Source organism: Cebus imitator, unplaced genomic scaffold, assembly GCF_001604975.1.
Source record: "Cebus imitator isolate Cc_AM_T3 unplaced genomic scaffold, Cebus_imitator-1.0 Scaffold27, whole genome shotgun sequence".
Taxonomy (NCBI): Eukaryota; Metazoa; Chordata; class Mammalia; order Primates; family Cebidae; genus Cebus; species Cebus imitator.
The window spans coordinates 9,086,752-9,096,728 of NW_016107342.1; positions in this window are offsets into that span (position 1 = coordinate 9,086,752).

Consider the following 9,977-nt stretch of genomic DNA (forward strand, 5'->3'; position numbering starts at 1 on the left):
GAAAAAGAAGTAATTTAAAAGACCTCGTGGGAAAAACCCAGGTCTAGATGGTTTTACAGGCAAATTCTACACAATTTCAACAAAAAGTTAATTCCTATTATATGCAATAAACAAGAGAGAATACTTCACAATCATTTCTATTGAAGCAACATAATCTTTATTCTGAATCCGGACAATGCTAGCATGAGAAAACCAATTTACAGACCAATCTTGCTGTGAATATAGATCAAAAGTCTTTATACTCACAAGCCAAATCCTACGGTGCATAAAAATGATTACTCATCATGAGCACGTTGAATTTATTCCAGGATTTAAAAGTTGGATTAACATTAGAAAATACATAATGTTAATTTGCCACATAAAAGGATTAAAGGAGGAGAAATGTATGATAATCACCATATGATAAATTCAAAAGAAGCAGAAAAATGTATTTGATAATATTTAACACCTATTTATCATTAATCTTCTAACAAAGTAACCTATTGAGGTATCTACCAAAAGACTCTAAGTAAACACTATTCTAAATAAAAATATTCAAAGCATTTTCTCTAAAATAAAAAATAAAGGTGCTCATAGTCATTACTTTTTTTCAATTGTATACCAAATGCTCTAGCCAACTATGGAAAAAGAATATAAAGAAAAACGTAAATAAGTACAGAGACATTATTAGGAAAAAACCCACATACACAGGTGCTATGATGGTTTATATGCAACAAGCCAAACAAATTTACAGTGAAGTTATTAGTACCTGTAGTAATATATTCTATATATTTTAAGATAAACATATAAAAAATATGACATTTTTATTCAACAGCAATAAACAAAACATATAATTAAAAGATGAGTACACTTTGAAATAATAACAAAAACCAGTGAATTTCTAGAAATAAATCTAATAAAAGATATGCTAAATCTTATGTGAAGAATTTTATAAAATATGTTGCCAAGCACTAAAAAGACAAATAAATAGAAAGACATATCAAGGTAATGAAATAGAATATCTCAGTATTATAAAAATTTTACCTTTTGCCATGCTGACATATATTCACTTATAAATTGAAAACTGATTACAGATGTGTTAAAGATGTATTTTAAAATTTAAGTAGAAAACTTAAGTAAAATTTTTCTATAATTTCAGGCTATACAACAATCTTTTAAACACTACACCTATATATAAAATAATCATAAAAAGTAATATTGACAAATTTGACATCTTAAAGATGTCAGTAACTTTAAGAACTTCTGTTCAAGAGGAGTCAGGAATAAAGTGAAAACACAAGCACTAAAGGAGTGATCATATTTACAATACATATAACTAAAATAATATTAAACAACTACAAGTATTTCACAGAAGAGGAAACACAAATGGCTAATAAAGATAGGAAAATATACCTAATTTCAATAGCATTCAGGCAATTGCTAAGTGTAACTATCATGAGAGATTATTATAAATAAATTAGATTAGAAAATTATGAAATCTAACAATATTAAATGTGACAGAAGAGGTCTATAATATCTGCTATATAAATAATATGTACAAATAAATGTTTGCAACATATAATAAAATTCAAATTACAACTCACTGAGGAAAATTAACAATACCAATTTAGATTTTTTTTCCTATGAAAATGAGTAGTTGGCAGAATGATGTTAATACTGTCAAAAATAGGCAAGCCAGTGGAGAAGCCAAATTTGTAGATAATTGTCATGTTAGACATTTTAAGTTTGGGTTGATGTCATGACATATAAGAAAATATAAAGCAAAGGTCTTGGAGACTTATGTCTGACACTGACAGAGTGATCTATTTCAATGTTCTCAGTGTTGTTTTAATTGAGTTGTCATAGGTCCCATTCTTCTGCAGGATACTTGTGATTACCCAATGTCCCATCTGGATAGCTTTCTCTTTTGCATTCGAAAGTGTCCCTTTTTGGATAAAAATTTGTACTGCCACTCTATATATGTTAAGTTTCATTCAATCTTATCTTGCCACATTTTGATAAATGTTCTTAGACCTTGAGAATTGATATATGGGATCCTCAAATTATTGACAGAATACCTGAAATAGATCATGAAAAAAAAATTATGCCAGGCAATTTTGAAATGAAATGCTCTAGGTATACTCAAAATGAGTACTCACCATGTTACTAGTGATATTATCTGTGAATCTTTTTTCCTTGGCTAATAATTTATAATCACTTTTGTAATTAGGTAATAACAAATAGATGGTGGAAAGTTCTACCTTTTACATCAAGAGTAAAGTTTTGATGGAGTTCTGTTGACAGAATAGATGAATATTTCAGAATCCCAAGACCATGTGCTACACATTTCATTTACAAAAAACATAGGTATAATATGCATTCCAACATGTCATGGAATTTTGCTAAAACCTCTATGTCCATTAACTACAGATTATTATTTTGTAACATATGATTTCATATTTGCTGTTATGCACTATAAAGACTTTTATATTAAGCGGTCCCATTGATTAACATGGACAGGAGGAGTAGGGAATATCCTGACTGGGCAGATTTCGTCTTTTGAAGCCATGTGTATTCGGTCCAATTTTCAATGTCAAATGTAGACTATAATTTATTCAGACTTGGCTTTTGTTCTTTCCCATTCCCAACCTTAAAAACTACAGAGTAATATTATTTATTAGCATTCATCAAAGAGTATTTTTGGCAACATTGAATCACAAAGACTGACATTGGCATACATAAAACAATGCATGTGCGAGCCTGCAAAGAAAGGAAATTTGAAGAGAATGTCTGTTATATAACTTAAGCTGTTTTTCTCTGGCTCAAATAAAATTATAGAGGCGCCAAGCACAGTACTGTTGCTGAAGGCCATCATAAACTCTGGTGTTCATGAGGTTATATGGTCTTTTCACCATGAAAATAATTCCTTCTGTATTTAACTTGCCAAAGTACTAAGACAACCTGGGAAAGAAAGAGGTTTTTTTGTTGTTGTTGTTTTCTGTTTTTGTTAAAATAAGAATACCTACAAAACAAGGCATTAAAAGTAGATGAGGTAAGAATGTAACGCCTCTATGACCTTATTCTGAAACCGGGTGTTTTCTTTCCTCCTACAGTAAATATGCAGCATTTGAGTATAGTTGACTCTCTTAGTGTGTTTTAAAAACAAAGAGACATATCTGAGACATATCTTTCTGTTACATCAATTTAGTTTTCAAGTATCTTTATAAAAGTTAACATGTAAATGGTGTAGGATGATTAGACAAATTGGCAAGCATCGTGTCACTCATCCATTGCTTATGATTCAAAATCACACATTTCTACCCTTTTACGTGAGAAAGAAAACTAATTTTAAAAGTCACGTAACTTGCTAACCTCATTATATATTGAAACCTTTTAAAAAATAAGAATCCAGGAAAATTGAAAGTTTGAATCACACCTGGAATGATTTCTCATATAGAACATCTGCACGTTTGGAAATATCTAAATGTTTTACTAAACCTATCAATCAGGGAGTCAGATATTTAACCAGTAAAGGGGTCTTATTTCTCTTTCTAATTGCGAATTAAACTCCATATACATGCCATCAAAACAAAATGAGCATGATAAATTAAATCAGCTAGTTGTTACATCTCTGATAAATTCCTCAGGCTGTATGCTACTGTCATTTACAAAATAGATTATAATTATTTCTTCAACCTGCTATTAAACTGATGTAGTGTCCCTTTCAGTATCACATCAGAGGGCATAGGATGTTAGTTTGTTCCATTATCGTGATGATAAATTTGATATTTTTGTTTACGTAGTCCATGAAATCTTCAATTTTTTCTCTTTGTGTGTTAATATGTAATTTGTGGGGTGATCATTGATGCTGAGTATATGGTTCTCAAATAGACTTGCACCAACACTTTTGGCAACCATAGGCAATTTTTATTTGAAGGAATCATATCCATATTTGTGATAAAGGAATGACTTTCCATTACTCTTTCAATTTTTCCTTCTACATTTATTAGCAGACAGTTTGTTAGGTAAAGGACCCCACCTGCCACTGTTTTAATGATTTGCATTTTAGAATACATAAGGGCATATGGATCTGTCACTTAAACAATGTTTTATAATCCGGTTCTGTCAATATTTATTTCATGGCAAGTTGTCTATAATTTGACCAGTAAAAGAAGATCTCTTCTAGTTCCTGCACCCTTTTAACATGGCCTTATCGGCCATGAATACTCCTTTATTTTCTAACATAAAAGACATGACAACCAAGTTTTGCAAAATGATCCTTGATTGAATCTTTGACTGAAGGACAAAGCAAAAAGTAGTTACAAAAAGCACTATTGAGACAATTGGAAAATTTGAATATTTACTCTATATTACATACTAGACATTAACTTTCTTCACTGTGAAGGCTTTACTACATTCATATAGGATAATGCTATTGCTCTTAGGAGATACATAATTAAATATTGACAGGTTAAATATCACCACACCTTTAATTAACTCTCACACGTATCAACTAATGTTATAGAACAACTGATAAATCTGAGTGTATTTTCTGGAGTCGGAAATATTTCATTGTTAAAGTTGGGGTAAAAAATAGAAATATTAGTACATGGTAGCATATACCTGTATTGCTAGCTACTTGAGAGATTAAGGTGGAAGGATCACCTGAGACCAGGAGTTCAGCCTGGACAACATAGGCAGTCCTTGGTCATTAAAAACAAAAATATTAAAAATAAATAAATAAATAAAAATTATACTTAGATAATATTCAGTGAGGATAATGCATAAGTTTATCAAGCAAATGGAAAATTGTTGATGAATTTTAAATTATTTTCACCACTGAGAACAAATAAAGACTTCACGTTATAGGAAATCCAGTTGATTACTTTGGTAAACAAAGATAATGACAGAGATTTAATTCTAATACAGCTGAATGACATGCTTGGTTGTGCAATCTAAGACCAGGAAACAAGCTAATAATCAGATGGAAGAGAAAAACGTTGTAGATAGTTGAATTTTCAGGTAGCATATCTGTGTATTAAAATTTTCCTTTTTATTGTATGTGTGTGTGTATATATATATATATATATATGTAGCTATATATGCACAAATATATAGTGATCCCTGCCATTATATCATGTACATGTTTTCCTAACTTATTAGCTATATGTGTTAAATAAAGTTCAAGTTTTTAAATGATCAGTATAAGATATTAAAAAGATATACCTGGTTTACTTGAATATACATATTCTAAAAGAGGCTATGATATTTTATATAATTCTATGTTTCTTTCTTATAACAACATTAGAAATGAAGGGCATAACATTTTCTTTAATGCAGATTTTGGTTAACTAGATTCTAGTCAATTAAGATCTTACTCAATTATTTCACCCACATAATCAGGGATTCCTATGAAGAAAAAACAAAATGTTTTATATTTTGGAAAAATATTAATACTTTACTCTGTGAAAAGAAAAAATGGAAACTGAATTGACTTTTTCTTATGGCATTACTGATTTTTTTGTCTGATTGAAGCTCCTGCAAAGAAAATGTTAAATAAATTATATAGCCAGAGATAACTACACAAACACGCACATACACACACACACACACACACACGCCCACAGTTATTTAATCCTCAAGAAATCCTAATTATAATATGTTATTATTGCTTTTTTAGCAAATAAAAAGATTTGATCATGGGAAGCAATTCAAATATCCTATTTTTAAAAGGTAAATTCATACAATTTTCAAGTCATGTATGAATTCCTTTACAAAATATTTCTTAATTTGTCTGTAATATACAGAATATACTATTTATCTAGACAACTAATCTACCTTCTTCTGGCCAAAGGTGAGTAGGATGACACATTCATTGAACAGGAAGAGGTAGTGCTATAAAATACATTAAATTGTTGGAAATATATGAAGTAGGAAAAATGAATTCATGAGCACTCATTATTACAGTATTCACCACTTTTAAAGTGGCCCCAGAAAATTATTTCTGGAATTTTAAGTCTTCCATTTCAGAAGCATTCATTAAATTAAATTATTCGAATTAATCATTGTAAAGATTTACTTTTTTAATTACGAAGGTTTATAATTAAAGAGGTAAAGGCAACAGGTTAACAGTGCATATTGGATGTGCTGGAAATCAGAATGCATATGAAAATGAAAAAATTAGACTAAATTGTGCATGTCAATAAGTAGCATATTATTAGCACTTTGAAAGCTTTCCTTTAAAAAATCCAACTAAATTTCAACTTCTAAAGGGCACTTCCTCCTAGAATATTGCTGTTTTTTTTTTTTTTAGCTTTACTTTTCATTTCTTTTTTGTTCCATTGGATGATTCTTGTTTATAGGGAACACCAATATTGTAACTCAGCTTTTAATTTGTATTTGTTTAAGATTCCACAAAATATCTAAGACTTTTACCTATGCATATTTTAGCATGACCATCAGACGTCATTTCTAAAATATGTGATCCAGTAAATAATGAGTGGCAGTAAAGATCAGGTGCAAAGGAGTTAGTAGTATAAATTCATGTTTTGACATATAGTGCAAAATGGGTTACTCACTGAGTCATAAAAATGACATTTAAGCATTTGATTTTTATGTCATCCCATTACACAGAAGTGCACATAGGGTCTGGATACTATGGAGGCATGAGTTATGCAGAGTGCTTGACTCTTATTATTACATATGTAATATATATTACATAATATATAATAATATATATTGCACTGATCTTTGTAAAACTTGCACATTATTAGTCAATTATTAGAAATATAAGTTATGTGAGTTTCCTAACATATGAAAAATATAATCCAAGAAAAACAATAATAAAATAATAACATACTTTGTAAGCACAGTAAGAACTATAACAATTTATTGATTTTTAAAATAGGAGGACCAAAATATTTATGTCATCTTAACTAGAAATTGTATCTTTCAAAATAAGTTCAATGAAAGTAAGTCATTATTTAAATAATGACCCAATTATCACCTATTCCTTTGGTAATAGGATTATAGACGCAGATATTTTCACAGTATCACTAGCATATATATATATATATATATATAGCGGTATATATTTTATTATATATGCTGTTATATATCCTATATACATAGATTTGATATATTGGTGTTTCTGGTAGCAATAATTCATCTTAGAATTTGATAAAGTCAATAATATACATTTTTTTAACCATACTTTAAGTTCTAAGGTAAATGTGCAGATCATGCAGGATTGTTACATAGGTATAAACAATACACATGCCATGGTCCTTTGCTGCATCCATCCTTCCATCATCTACATTAGGTATTTCTCCTAATGTTATCCCTCCCCAATTCCCCCACCCCCTGCCATCCCTCCCCTAGCTCTCCCACCACCCAGCAGGCCCCGGTGTGTGACATTTCTCTCCCTGTGTCCATGTGTTCTCATTGTTCAAAACCCAATTATGAGTGAGAACATGCGGTGTTTGGTTTTCTGTTCTTGTGCTAGTTTGCTGAGAATGATGTTTTTCACCTTCATCAATGTCCCTGCAAAGAACATGAACTCATTCTTTTTTATGGCTGCATAGTATTCCATAGTGTATACGTGCCACATTTCACATTTTCTTTATCCAGTTTATTGTTGGACATTCGGGTTGGTTCCAAGTCTTTGCTATTGTTAACAGTGCTGCAATGAACATATGTGTGCACGTGTCTTTATAATAGAATGATTTATAATCATTTGTGTATATATCCAGTAATGGGATTGCTGGGTCAAATGGTATTTCTATTTCCAGATCCTTCAGGAATCGACACACTGTCTTCCACAATGGTTGAACTAATTTACACTCCCACCAAAAGTGTAAAAGCGATCCTATTTCTCCACACCCTCTCCAGCATCTGTTGTCTCCAGATTTTTTAGTGATCACCATTCTAACTGGTAAGAGATGGTATCTCAATGTGGTTTTGATTTGCATTTCTTTAATGAACAGTGATGATGAGCATTTTTTCCTACATTTGTTGTTTGCATAAGTGTCTTTTTTTTGAAAAGTGTCTGTTCTTATCTTTCACCCACTTTTTGATGGGGTTGTTTGGTTTTTTTCTTGTAAATTTGTTTAAGTTCTTCATAGATTCTGGATATTAACCCTTTGTCAGATAGGTAGATTGCAAAAATTTTTTTCCCTTTCTGTTGGTTGCCTGTTGATTTTTAAATAATTTAAATATTTTACAACAATTCAGTGGCTAAAATTATAAAACCCTAAGCTAACATTATCACAAACAAAACTAAAAGAAGTATCAATACATGTCAGATAACATGTATATCTAAAATTAAAGTCATAACTAAACAAAAGCTTCAAGGACTATGGCCAAGGTGGGCGGATCACGAGGTCAAGAGATCGAGATCATCTTGGCCAACATGGTGAAACACCGTCTCTACTAAAATTACAAAAATTAGCCCGGCGTGGTGGCACGCACCTCTGGTCCCAGCTACTCGGGAGGTTGAAGCGAAGAATCGCTTGAACCCAGGAGGCGGAGGTTGCAGTGAGCCAAGCTTGCGCCACTGCACTCCAGCCTGGCGACAGAGCAAGACTCCGTCTCAAAAAAAAAAAAAAAAAAAAGAAGATCCTGCTGCTCTAAGAAGTGAAAAGAAACTGAAATACTTTCAAGTATTCTTGAGAATCATTTTTCAAATGATTTTTTGTTTCCAGTGAGTTGTTTCTTGATTTTTAATTGCCAAAAAGTCAACAGGAAATGAAATGTTGCTTCCTTACTATCACACTAAATCAACTGTGTAGTATTCAGTTCTTAGGAGTATGTATAAGCCATCATGGTAATGAACAAGTATATACGTATTTTGGGAAAAGTGGCTAAGAGATTGGGAACAATGATTGACAAAGCATGCATATTCCTTAGTGTGAGAAGTTGAAAAAATTGGGATTGATGGCTTTTGGTGTTGGGACCTATGTATTTCAGTGTACTTGCTAATGATGAGGAGGACAATAAAAACAGGGAAATGGTGAAATATTCTGACAACATTAAACTACTTAGGTTAGTTAGAAACTAATGAGGTTTGGAAGACGCTCCAGATGGCTCTAATCATACTGGAGAATTGGGGAGTCCAGTGGCAGATGAAATTCATTTTTGATAAATGTACAGGAAGGAATATTGAAAAATTATAATCTAAACTGTCCATGTATACCATGAGGTTTTGAACTTGCAAATTCTCTGAGGGGTAAGACATTTACTACTATCATTGTTGGTTCAATGAAGGTGTCTCCCAATGCACATCTTTTTGGAAACGGCTGAGTAGATGCTTGGATGTGTTCAGAAAAAGGCTTAAAAATGCAAATAATAAGGAAAGCTGTTTTGAGGTAGATAAAGAACATTTTACCCATTGCAGAAGGATAGATTTCTTCTGGGTAACAAGTGAGAAGTGACAAAAACAAGAAAGTCACAGAAGGTTGTGGAAAGAATGCCTTATTCCTGAAGTAAGCCTGAACGACAGGCTAACAAATGGAGAACACATTTACATATGCCCAAATCTGTTTGTACTACAAAGCTTTTCAATTTTAAGCAAGGTTAGAACCACAGAGAATTTTATCTCATTAATGGGGCAGCAACTGTGAGGCCCTGACAATTAATACATGAGTTTGAATATTTGGCACGTGAAAGTTAAAAATTCAAGGTTTAACTTGGTTCAGGTACTGGATTGTAGGTGATAAATCCTGAATGTGTATAGTCATGATCTCTTTGTGATTTTTATTCTCTAAGAAAAAAAGTGATTATATTAGCATATCAAAAGACCATGTTTCCAATTCACCGCTGCTTGGGTAAGTAATAGGCAGAAATTGCAGTGAAAATGCTAGATGCATACACAGAGATTGCTTTAAATTAAAGAATGTCAGTAATAAATTGATGTCTCTCACACGCTCTCTCTCTGTCTCTCTCTCTCTCTGTATATGTATATCCACACATACACGTATAGCTTGAGCTATATATCTATA